The following is a 14,618-nucleotide window of genomic DNA, read 5'->3' as shown; positions in this document are numbered from 1 at the left end:
ATAGGGTTTATACCCATCGAAAAACTTTGTCTCATTTATGTATGAACGATAAATATGGTTTATACCCATCGAATAACTCTGTCTTAATGTTGTTCGAACATTATATAGGGTTTATACCCATCGATTAACTCTGTCTCATCAATGTATGAACATTGTTTAGGGTTTATACCCATCGAATAACTCTGTCTTATTGGTGTATGAACGTTATATAGGGTTTATACCCATCGAATAACTTTGTCTCATTGGTGTATAATCTTCATATAGGGTTTATACCCATCGAAAAACTTTGTCTCATTTATGCATGAACAATAAATATGGTTTATACCCATCGAAAAACTCTGTCTCATTCGTGTATGAACGTCATATAGGGTTTATACCCATCGAATAACTCTGTCTCATTGGTGTATGAACGTTATTTAGGATTTATACCCATCGAATAAATCTGTCTCATTGGTGTATGAACATTGTTTAGGGTTTATAACCATCGAATAACTCTGTCTCATCGGTGTATGAACGTCATATAGGGTTTATACCCATCGAATAACTCTGTCTCATTGGTGTATGAACGTTATATAGGATTTATAGCCATGGAATAAATCTGTCTCATTGGTGTATGAACATTGTTTAAGGTTTATACCTATCGAATAACTCTGTCTTTTTGGTGTATGAACGTTATATAGGGTTTATACCCATCGAATAACTCTGTCTCATTGTTATATGAACGTCATATAAGGTTTATACCCATCGAATAACTCTGTCTCATTGGTGTATGAACATTGTTTAGGGTTTATACCCATCGAATAACTCTGTCTCATTGGTATATGAACGTCATATAAGGTTTATACCCATCGAATAACTCTGTCTTATTGGTGTATAAACGATGTATAGGGTTTATACCTATCTAAAAACTTTGTCTCATTGGTGTTTGAACGTCATATAGGGTTTATACTCATGGAATAACTCTGTCTCATTGCTGTATGAACGTTATATAGGATTTATACCCATCGAATAACTCTGTCTCATCGGTGTATAAACTTCATATAGGGTTTATACCCATCGAAAAACTTTGTCTTATTTATGTATGACCGATCAATAGGATATATACCCATCGAATAACTCTGTCTCATTGGTGTATAAACGATGTATAGCGTTTATACCTATCTAAAAACTTTGTCTCAATGGTGTATGAACGTCATATAGGGTTTATACCCATCGAATAACTCTGTCTCATTCGTGTATGAACGTCATATAGGGTTTATACCTATCGAATAACTCTGTCTCATTGGTGTATGAACGTTATATAGGATTTATACCCATCGAATAAATCTGTCTCATTGGTGTATGAAGATTGTTTAGGGTTTATAGCCATCGAATAACTCTGTCTCATTGGTGTATGAACGTCATATACGGTTTATACCCTTCGAATAACTCTGTCTCATTGGTGTATGAACGTCATATCAGGTTTATACCCATCGAATAACTCTGTCTCATCGGTGTATGAACATTGTTTAGGGTTTATACCCGTCGATTAACTCTGTCTCATTGGTGTATGAACGTTATATAGGATTTATACCCATCGAATAACTCTGTCTCATTGGTGTATGAACGTCATATAGGGTTTATACCCATCGAATAACTCTGTCTCATTGGTGTATGAACGTCATATCAGGTTTATACCCATCGAAAAATTTTTCTCATTTATGTATGAACGACAAATATGGTTTATACCCATCGAATAACTCTGTCTCATTGTTGTTTGAACGTCATATAGGGTTTATATCCATCGAATAACTCTGTCTCATTGGTGTATGATTGTCATATAGGGTTTATATCCATCGAATAACTCTGTCTCATTGGTGTATGAACGTCATATAGGGTTTATACCCATCGAAAAACTCTGTTTTATCGGTGTATGAACATTGTTTAGGGTTTATACCCATCGAATAACTATGTCTTATTGGTGTATGAACGTTATATAGGGTTTAAACCCACGGAATAACTCTGTCTCATTGGTGTATTAACTCCATATAGGGTTTATACCCATCGAAAAACTTTGTCTCATTTATGTATGAACGATAAATATGGTTTATAAACATCGAATAACTCTGTATCATTGTTGTTTGAACATTATATAGGGTTTATACCCATCGAATAACTCTATCTCATTGGTGTATAAACGATGTATAGGGTTTATAGCTATCTAAAACCTTTGTCTCATTGGTGTTTGAACGTCATATAGGGTTTATACCCATCGAATAACTCTGTCTCATTGGTGTATGAACATTGTTTAGGGTTTATACCCATCGAATAACTCTGTCTTATTGGTGTATAAACTTCATATAGGGTTTATACCCATCGAAAAACTTTGTCTCATTTATGTATGAACGATAAATATAGTTAATATCCATCGAATAACTCTGTCTCATTGTTGTTTGAACGTTATATAGTGTTTATACCCATCAAAGACTCTGTCTCATTGTTGTATAAACGATGTATAGGGTTTATACCTATCTAAAAACTTTGTCTCATTGGTGTTTGAACGTTATATAGGATTGATACCCATCGAATAACTCTGTCTCATCGGTGTATAAACTTCATATAGGGTTTATACCCATCGAAAAACTTTGTCTCATTTATGTATGAACGATAAATATGGTTTATACCCATCGAATAACTCTGTCTTAATGTTGTTCGAACATTATATAGGGTTTATACCCATCGATTAACTCTGTCTCATCAATGTATGAACATTGTTTAGGGTTTATACCCATCGAATAACTCTGTCTTATTGGTGTATGAACGTTATATAGAGTTTATACCCATCGAATAACTTTGTCTCATTGGTGTATAATCTTCATATAGGGTTTATACCCATAGAAAAACTTTGTCTCATTTATGCATGAACAATAAATATGGTTTATACCCATCGAATAACTCTGTCTTAATGTTGTTTGAACATTATATAGGGTTTATACCCATCGAATAACTCTGTCTCATCAGTGTATGAACATTGTTTAGGGTTTATATCCATCGAATAACTCTGTTTTATTGGTGTATGAACGTTATATAGGGTTTATACCCATCGAATAACTCTGTCTCTATGGTGTATAATCTTCATACAGGGTTTATACCCATCGAAAAACTTTGTCTCATTCATGTATGAACAATAAATATGGTTTATACCCATCGAAAAACTCTGTCTTAATGTTGTTTGAACATTATATAGGGTTTATACCCATCGAATAACTCTGTCCATTGGTGTATAAACGATGTAAAGGCTTTATACCTATCTAAACACTTTGTCTCATTGGTGTATGAACGTCATTTAGGGTTTATATCCATCGAATAGCTCTGTCTCATTGGTGTATGAACATTGTTTAGGGTTTATACCCATCGAATAACTCTCTCTTATTAGTGTATGAACGTTAGATAGGGTTTATACCCATCGAATAACTCTGTCTCATTCGTGTATAAACTTCATATAGGGTTTATACCCATCGAAAAACTTTGTCTCATTTATATATGAACGATAAATATGGTTTGTACCCATCGAATAAGTCTGTCTGATTGTTGTTTGAACGTTATATAGGGTTTATACCCATCGAATAACTATGTCTCATTGGTGTATCAACGATGTATAGGGTTTATACCTATCTAAAAACTTTGTCTCATTGGTGTATGAACGTCATATAAGGTTTATACCCGTCGAATAACTCTGTCTCATTGGTGAATGAACGTCATATAGGGTTTCCACCCATCGAATAACTCTGTCCCATTGATGTATGAACATTGTTAAGTGTTTATACCCATCGAATAACTCTGTCTTATTGGTGTATAAACTTCATATAGGGTTTATACCCATCGAATAACTCTCTCTTATTAGTGTATGAACGTTAGATAGGGTTTATACCCATCGAATAACTCTGTCTCATTCGTGTATAAACTTCATAAAGGGTTTATACCCATCGAAAAACTTTGTCTCATTTATGTATGAACGAGATATATGGTTTATACCCATCGAATAACTCTGTCTTAATGTTGTTTGAACATTATATAGGGTTTATACCCATCGAATAACTCTGTCTCATCAGTTTATGAACATTGTTTAGGGTTTATACCCATCGAATAACTCTGTCTCATTGGTGTATAAACTTCATATAGGGTTTATACCCATCGAAAAACTTTGTCTCATTTATGTATGAACGATAAATATGGTTTATACCCATCGAATTACTCTGTCTTAATGTTGTTTGAACATTATATAGGGTTTATACCCATCGAATAACTGTCTCATCAGTGTATGAACATTGTTTAGGGTTTATACCCATCGAATAACTCTGTCTTATTGGTGTATGAACGTTATATAGAGTTTATACCTATCGAATAACTCTGTCTCATTGGTGTATAAACTTTATATAGGGTTTATACCCATCGAAAAACTTTGTCTCATTTATGTATGAACGATAAATATGGTTTATACCCATTGAATAAGTCTGTCTGATTGTTGTTTGAACGTTATATAAGGTTTATACCCATCGAATAACTCTGTCTCATTGGTGTATCAACGATGTATATGGTTTATTCCTATCTAAAAACTTTGTCTCATTGGTGTATGAACGTCATATAAGGTTTATACCCGTCGAATAACTCTGTCTCATTGGTGAATGAACGTCATATAGGGTTTATACCCATCGAATAACTCTGTCTCATTGATTGAAGAACATTGCTTAGGGTTTATACCCATCGAATAACTCTGTCTCATTGGTGTATGAACGTCATATAGGGTCTATACCCATCGAAAAACTTTGTCTCATTTATGTATGAACGATAAATATGGTTTATAACCATCGAATAACTCTGTCTTAATGTTGTTTGAACATTATATAGGGTTTATACCCATCGAATAACTCTGTCTCATCAGTGTATGAACATTGTTTAGGGTTTATACCCATCGAATAACTCTGTGTCATTGGTGTATAAACTTCATATAGGGTTTATACCCATCGAAAAACTTTGTCTCATTTATGTATGAACAATAAATATGGTTTATACCCATCGAATAACTCTGTCTTAATGTTGTTTGAACATTATATAGGGTTTATACCCATCGAATAACTGTCTCATCAGTGTATGAACATTGTTTAGGGTTTATACCCATCGAATAACTCTGTCTTATTGGTTTATAAACGTTATATAGAGTTTATACCTATCGAATAACTCTGTCTCATTGGTGTATAAACTTCATATAGGGTTTATACCCATCGAAAAACTTTGTCTCATTTATGTATGAACGTCATATAGGGTTTATACCCATCGAATAACTCTGTCTTAATGTTGTTTGAACATTATATAGAGTTTATACCCATCGAATAATTCTGTCTCATCAGTGTATGAACATTGTTTAGGGTTTATACTCATCGAATAACTCTGTCTCATTGGTGTATAAACTTCATATAGGGTTTATGCCTATCGAAAAACTTTGTCTCATTTATGTATGAACGATAAATATGGTTTATACCCATCGAATAACTCTGTCTTAATGTTGTATGAACATTATATAGGGTTTATACCCATCGAATAACTGTCTCATCAGTGTATGAACATTGTTTAGAGTTTATACCCATCGAATAACTCTGTCTTATTGGTTTATAAACGTTATATAGAGTTTATACCCATCGAATAACTCTGTCTCATTGGTGTATAAACTTCATATAGGGTTTATACCCATCGAAAAACTTTGTCTCATTTATGTATGAACGATAAATATGGTTTATACCCATCGAATAACTCTGTCTTAATGTTGTTTGAACATTATATAGGGTTTATACCCATGGAATAACTCTGTCCATTGGTGTATAAACGATGTAAAGGCTTTATACCTATCTAAAATTTTGTCTCATTGGTGTATGAACGTCATATAGGGTTTATACCCATCGAATAGCTCTGTCTCATTGGTGTATGAACGTCATATAGGGTTTATACTTATCGAAATATTTTGTCTCATTGGTGTATGAACATTATTTAGGGTTTATACCCACCGAATAACTCTGTCTCATTGGTGTATTAACATTGTTTAGGGTTTATACCCATCGAATAACTCTGTCTTATTAGTGTATGAAAGTTATATAGGGTTTATACCCATCGAATAACTCTGTCTCATTCGTGTATAAACTTCATATAGGGTTTATACCCATCGAAAAACTTTGTCTCATTTATGTATAAACGATAAATATGGTTTATACCCATTGAATAAGTCTGTCTGATTGTTGTTTGAACGTTATATAAGGTTTATACCCATCGAATAACTCTGTCTCATTGGTGTATCAACGATGTATATGGTTTATTCCTATCTAAAAACTTTGTCTCATTGGTGTATGAACGTCATATAAGGTTTATACCCGTCGAATAACTCTGTCTCATTGGTGAATGAACGTCATATAGGGTTTATACCCATCGAATAACTCTGTCTCATTGATGTATGAACATTCCTTAGGGTTTATACCCATCGAATAACTCTGTCTTATTGGTGTATGAACGTTACATAGGGTTTATACCCATCGTATAACTCTGTCTCATTGGTGTATAAACTTCATATAGGGTTTATACCCATCGAAAAACTTTGTCTCATTTATGTATGAACAATAAATATGGCTTATACCCATCGAATAACTCTGTTTTAATGTTGTTTGAACATTATATAGGGTTTATACCCATTGAATAACTATGTCCATTGGTGTATAAACGATGTAAAGGCTTTATACCTATCTAAAAACTTTGTCTCATTGGTGTATGAACGTCATATAGGTTTTATACCCATCGAATAGCTCTGTCTCATTGGTGCACGTGTATTAACGTCATATAGGGTTTATACTTATCGAAAAACTTTGTCTCATTGGTGTATGAACATTATTAGGGTTTATACATATCGAATAACTCTGTCTCATTGGTGTAATAACATTGTTTAGGGTTTATACCCATCGAATAACTCTGTCTCATTCGTGTATAAACTTCATATAGGGTTTATACCCATCGAGAAACTTTGTCTCATTTATGTATGAACGATAAATATGGTTTATACCCATCGAATAAGTCTGTCTGATTGTTTTTTGAACATTATATAGGGTTTATACCCATCGAATAACTCTGTCTCATTGGTGTATGAACGTTATATAGGGTTTATACCCATCGAATAACTTTGTCTCATTGGTGTATAATCTTCATATAGGGTTTATACCCATCGAAAAACTTTGTCTCATTTATGCATGAACAATAAATATGGTTTATACCCATCGAATAACTCTGTCTTAATGTTGTTTCAACATTATATAGGGTTTATACCCATCGAATAACTCTGTCTCATCAGTGTATGAACATTGTTTAGGGTTTATATCCATCGAATAACTCAGTCTTATTGGTGTATGAACGTTATATAGGGTTTATACCCATCGAATAACTCTGTCTCTATGGTGTATAATCTTCATACAGGGTTTATACCCATCGAAAAACTTTGTCTCATTCATGTATGAACAATAAATATGGTTTATACCCATCGAATAACTCTGTCTTAATGTTGTTTGAACATTATAAATGGTTTATACCCATCGAATAACTCTGTCCATTGGTGTATAAACGATGTAAAAGCTTTATACCTATCTAAACACTTTGTCTCATTGGTGTATGAACGTCATTTAGGGTTTATATCCATCGAATAGCTCTGTCTCATTGGTGTATGAACATTGTTTAGGGTTTATACCCATCGAATAACTCTCTCTTATTAGTGTATGAACGTTAGATAGGGTTTATACCCATCGAATAACTCTGTCTCATTTATGTATGAACGATAAATATGGTTTATACCCATCGAATAAGTCTGTCTGATTGCTGTTTGAACGTTATATAGGGTTTATACCCATCGAATAACTATGTCTCATTGGTGTATCAACGATGTATAGGGTTTATACCTATCTAAAAACTTTGTCTCATTGGTGTATGAACGTCATATAAGGTTTATACCCGTCGAATAACTCTGTCTCATTGGTGAATGAATGTCATATAGGGTTTCCACCCATCGAATAACTCTGTCCCATTGATGTATGAACATTGTTAAGTGTTTATACCCATCGAATAACTCTGTCTTATTGGTGTATAAACTTCATATAGGGTTTATACCCATCGAATAACTCTCTCTTATTAGTGTATGAACGTTAGATAGGGTTTATACCCATCGAATAACTCTGTCTCATTCGTGTATAAACTTCATAAAGGGTTTATACCCATCGAAAAACTTTGTCTCATTTATGTATGAACGATAAATATGGTTTATACCCTTCTAATAACTCTGTATCATTGTTGTTTGAACGTTATATAAGGTTTATACCCATCGAATAACACTGTCTGATTGGTGTATGAACGTTATATAGGATTTATACCCATCGAATAACTCTGTCTCATTGGTGTATGAACGTCATCTTGGGTTTATACCCATCGAATAACTCTGTCTCATTGGTGTATGAACGTCATATAGGGTCTGTATCCATCGAAAAACTTTGTCTCATTTATGTATGAACGATAAATATAATTTATACCCATCGAATAACTCTGTCTTAATGTTGTTTGAACATTATATAGGGTTTATACCCATCGAATAACTCTGTCTCATCAGTGTATGAACATTGTTTAGGGTTTATACCCATCGAATAACTCTGTCTCATTGGTGTATAAACTTCATATAAGGTTTATACCCATCGAAAAACTTTGTCTCATTTATGTATGAACGATAAATATGGTTTATACCCATCGAATTACTCTGTCTTAATGTTGTTTGAACATTATATAGGGTTTATACCCATCGAATAACTGTCTCATCAGTGTATGAACATTGTTTAGGGTTTATACCCATCGAATAACTCTGTCTTATTGGTGTATGAACGTTATATAGAGTTTATACCTATCGAATAACTCTGTCTCATTGGTGTATAAACTTCATATAGGGTTTATACCCATCGAAAAATTTTGTCTCATTTATGTATGAACGTCATATAGGGTTTATACCCATCGAATAACTCTGTCTTAATGTTGTTTGAACATTATATAGAGTTTATACCCATCGAATAATTCTGTCTCATCAGTGTATGAACATTGTTTAGGGTTTATACTCATCGAATAACTCTGTCTCATTGGTGTATAAACTTCATATAGGGTTTATACCTATCGAAAAACTTTGTCTCATTTATGTATGAACGATAAATATGGTTTATACCCATCGAATAACTCTGTCTTAATGTTGTATGAACATTATATAGGGTTTATACCCATCGAATAACTGTCTCATCAGTGTATGAACATTGTTTAGAGTTTATACCCATCGAATAACTCTGTCTTATTGGTGTATGAACGTTATATAGAGTTTATACCCATCGAATAACTCTGTCTCATTGGTGTATAAACTTCATATAGGGTTTATACCCATCGAATAACTCTGTCTCATTGGTGTATTAACATTGTTTAGGGTTGATACCCATCGAATAACTCTGTCTTATTAGTGTATGAAAGTTATATAGGGTTTATACCCATCGAATAACTCTGTCTCATTTGTGTATAAACTTCATATAGGGTTTATACCCATCGAAAAACTTTGTCTCATTTATGTATAAACGATAAATATGGTTTATACCCATTGAATAAGTCTGTCTGATTGTTGTTTGAACGTTATATAAGGTTTATACCCATCGAATAACTCTGTCTCATTGGTGTATCAACGATGTAAAGGCTTTATACCTATCTAAAAACTTTGTCTCATTGGTTTATGAACGTCATATAGGTTTTATACCCATCGAATAGCTCTGTCTCATTGGTGCACGTGTATTAACGTCATATAGGGTTTATACTTATCGAAAAACTTTGTCTCATTGGTGTATGAACATTATTAGGGTTTATACCCATCGAATAACTCTGTCTCATTGGTGTAATAACATTGTTTAGGGTTTATACCCATCGAATAACTCTGTCTTATTAGTGTATGAACGTTATATAGGGTTTATACCCATCGAATAACTCTGTCTCATTCGTGTATAAACTTCATATAGGGTTTATACCCATCGAGAAACTTTGTCTCATTTATGTATGAACGATAAATATGGTTTATACCCATCGAATAAGTCTGTCTGATTGTTTTTTGAACATTATATAGGGTTTATACCCATCGAATAACTCTGTCTCATTGGTGTATCAACGATGTATAGGGTTTATACCTATCTGAAAACTTTGTAACATTGGTGTATGAACGTCATATAAGGTTTATACCCGTCAAATAACTCTGTCTCATTGGTGAATGAACGTCATATAGGGTTTATACCCATCGAATAACTCTGTCTCATTGATGTATGAACATTGTTTAGGGTTTATACCCATCGAATAACTCTGTCTTATTGGTGTATGAACGTTATATAGGGTTTATACCCATCGAATAACTCTGTCTAATCGGTGTATAAACTTCATATAGGGTTTATACCAATCGAAAAACTCTGTCTCATTTATGTATGAACGCTAAATATAGTTTATACCCATGGAATAGCTCTGTCTCATTGTTGTTTGAACGTTATATAGTGTTTATATACATCGAATAACTCTGTCTCATTGGTGTATGAACATTGTTTAGGGTTTATACCCATCGAATAACTCTGTCTCATTGGTGTATGAACGTTATAAAGGGTTTATACCCATGGAATAACTTTGTCTCACCGGTGTATGAACGTCATATAGGGTTTATACCCATCGAATAACTCTGTCTCATCGGTGAATGAACATTGTTTAGGGTTTATACCCATCGAATAACTCTGTCTTATTGGTGTATGAACGTTATATAGGGTTTATACCCATCGAATAACTCTGTCTCATTGGTGTATAAACTTCATATAGGGTTTACACCCATCGAAAAACTTTGTCTTATTTATGTATGAACGCTAAATATGGTTGATTCCCATCCAATAACTCTTTCTCATTGTTATTTGAACGTTATATAGGGTTTATACCGATCTAATAACTCTGTCTCATCGGCGTATGAACATTGTTTAGAGTTTATACCCATCGAATAACTCTGTCTCATTGGTGTATAAACTTCATATAGGGTTTATACCCATCGAAAAACTTTGTTTCATTTAGGTATGAACGATATATAGGGTTTATACCCATTATATAACTGTGTCTCATCATTATATGAACGTTGTATTGTGTTTATACAAACTGAATAACTTTATCATTGCTGTATGAACGTTATATAGGGTATATACCCATTGAATAACTCTGTCTCATTGTTTTATGAACGTTGTATAGGGTTTATACCCATCGAATATCTCTTTCTCATTGGTATATAAGCGTTTTATAGGGTTTATACCCATTGAATAACTGTGTATCTATGGTGCATGACCGTTCCATATAGTTTTTACCCGTTCAATAACTGTGAATCATTGGTGTATAAACTTCATATAGGTTTTATATCCATCGAAAAACTTTGTCTCATTGATGTATGAACGATAAATATGGTTTATACTCATCGAATAACTCTGTCTTATTGGTGTATGAACATTGTTTATGGTTTATACCCATAGAGTAACTCTGTCTTATTGGTGTATGAACATTGTTTATGGTTTATACCCTTCGAATAACTCTGTCTTATTGGTGTATAAACTTCATATAGGGTTTATACCCATCGAAAAACTTTGTCTCATTTATGTATGAACGATAAACATGGTTTATACCCATCGAATAACTCTGTCTCATTGTTGTTTGAACGTTATATAGGTTTTATACTCATCGAATACCTCTGTCTCATTTGTGTGTAAACGTTGTATAGGGTTTATACCTATCCAAAAACTTTGTCTCATTGGTGTATGAACGTCATATAGGGAATATACACGTCGAATAACTCTGTCTCATTGGTGTAAGAACGATAAATATGGTTTATAACCATCGAATAAAACTGTCTCATTGGTGTATAAACTTAATATAGGGTTTATACCCATCGAAAAAACTTTGTCTTATTCATGTATGAACGATAAATATGGTTTATACCCATCGAATAACTCTGTCTCATTTGTGTTTGAACGTTATATAGGATTTATACCCATCGAATAACTCTGTTTCCTTGGTGTATGAACGTCATATAGGGTTTATACCAATCGAATAAATTTGTCTCATTGGTGTATAAACGATGTATAGGGTTTATACCTATCTAAAAACTTTGTCTCATTGGTGTTTGAACGTCATATAGGGTTTATACCGATCGAATAACTCGGTCTCATTGGTGTATGAATGTCATATAGGGTTTATACCCATCGAATAACTCTGTCTCATTGGTGTATGAACGATAAATATGGTTTATACCCTTCGAATGACACTGTCTCATTGATGTATAAACTTCATATAGGGTTTATACCCATCGAAAAACTTTGTCTCATTTATGTATGAACAATAAATATGGTTTATACCCATCGAATAACTCTGTCTCATTGGTGTATGAACGTTATATAGGATTTATACCTCTCGAATAACTCTGTTCCTTGGTGTATGAACGTTATATTGGGTTTATACCCATTCAATAACTCTGTGTCATTGTTGTATGAACGTTATATATGGTTTATACCCATCTAATAGCTCTGTGTCATTGTTGTATGAACGTTGTATAGGGTTTATACCCATCGAATATCTCTGTTTCATTGGTATATGAGCGTTTTATAGGGTTTATACCCATTGAATAACTGTGTATCTATGGTGCATGACCGTTCCATAGAGTTTTTACCCGTTGAATAACTGTGAATCATTGGTGTATAAACTTCATATAGGGTTTATACCCATCGAATAACTCTGTCTCATTGGTGTATGAACGATAAATATGGTTTATACCCTTCGAATGACACTGTCTCATTGATGTATAAACTTCATATAGGGTTTATACCCATCGAAAAACTTTGTCTCATTTATGTATGAACAATAAATATGGTTTATACCCATCGAATAACTCTGTCTCATTGTTGTCTGAACATTATATAGGGTTTATACCCATCGAATAACTCTGTCTCAGTGGTGTATAAACGATGTATAGGGTTTATACCTATCTAAAAACTTTGTCTCATTGGTGTTTGAACGTCATATAGGGTTTATACCCATCGAATAACTCTGACTCTTTGGTGTATAAACTTGATACAGGGTTTATACCCATCGAAAAACTTTGTTTCATTTAGGTATAAACGATATATAGGGTTTATACGCATTATATAACTGTGTCTCATCATTATATGAACGTTGTATTGGGTTTATACCAACTGAATAACTGTATCATTGCTGTATGAACGTTATATAGGGTATATACCCATCGAATAACTCTGTCTCATTGGTGTATGAACATTGTTTAGGGTTTATACCCATCGAATAACTATGTTTTATTGGTGTTTGAACATTGTTTAGGGTTTATACCCATCGAATAACTCTGTCTTATTGGTGTATGAACGTGATATAGGGTTTATACCCATCTAATAACTCTGTCTCATTGGTGTATAAACTTCAAATAGGGTTTATAACCATCGCAAAACTTTGTCTCATTTATGTATGAACGACAAATATGGTTTATACCCATCGAATAACTCTGTCTCATTGTTGTTTGAACGTTATATAGGGTTTATTCCCATCGAATAACTCGGTCTCATTGGTGTTTGAACGATAAATATGGTTTATACCCATCGAATAATTCTTCCTCATTGTTGTTCCAACGTTATATAGGGTTTATACCCATCGAATAGTTCTGTGTTATTGTTGTATGAACGTTAAATAGGGTTTATACCCATTCAATAACTCTGTCTTATTGTTGTATGAACGTTGTATAGGGTTTATACCCATCGAATATCTCTGTCTCAATGGTATATGAGCGTTTTATAGGGTTTATACCCATTGAATAACTGTGTATTATTGGTGCATGACCGTTCCATAGAGTTTTTACCCGTTGAATAACTGTGAATCATTGGTGTATGAACGTTACATAGGGTTGATACCCATCGAATCACTTTGTCTCATTTGTTCATGAAAGTTATATAGGGTTAATACCCATCCAATAACTCTATCGTATTGGTGTATGACCGTTGCATAGGTTTTATAGGCGTTGAATAACTGTGAATCTTTGGTGTATAAACGTTATATAGGGTTTATACCCATCGAATAACTTTGTCTCATTGGTGTATAAACTTCATATAGGGTTTATATCCATCGAAAAACTTTGTCTCATTTATGTATGAACGATAAATATAGTTTATACCCATCGAATAACTCTGTCTCATTGTTGTTTGAACGTTATATAGTGTTTATACCAATCGAATAAATCTGTCTCATTGGTGTATAAACGATGTATAGGGTTTATACCTATCTAAAAACTTTGTCTCATTGGTGTTTGAACGTCATATAGGGTTTATACCCATCGAATAACTCTGTCTCATTGGTGTATGAAGGTCATTTAAGGTTTATACCCATCGAATAACTCTGACTCATTGGTGTATAAACTTGATACAGGGTTTATACCCATCGAAAAATTTGTTTCATTTAGGTATAAACGATATATTGGGTTTATACCCATT

Source organism: Mytilus californianus, unplaced genomic scaffold (assembly GCF_021869535.1).
Source record: "Mytilus californianus isolate M0D057914Y unplaced genomic scaffold, xbMytCali1.0.p SCAF_3, whole genome shotgun sequence".
In the NCBI taxonomy this organism is placed as follows: Eukaryota; Metazoa; Mollusca; class Bivalvia; order Mytilida; family Mytilidae; genus Mytilus; species Mytilus californianus.
Note: the sequence above shows the minus strand (reverse complement) of the source record.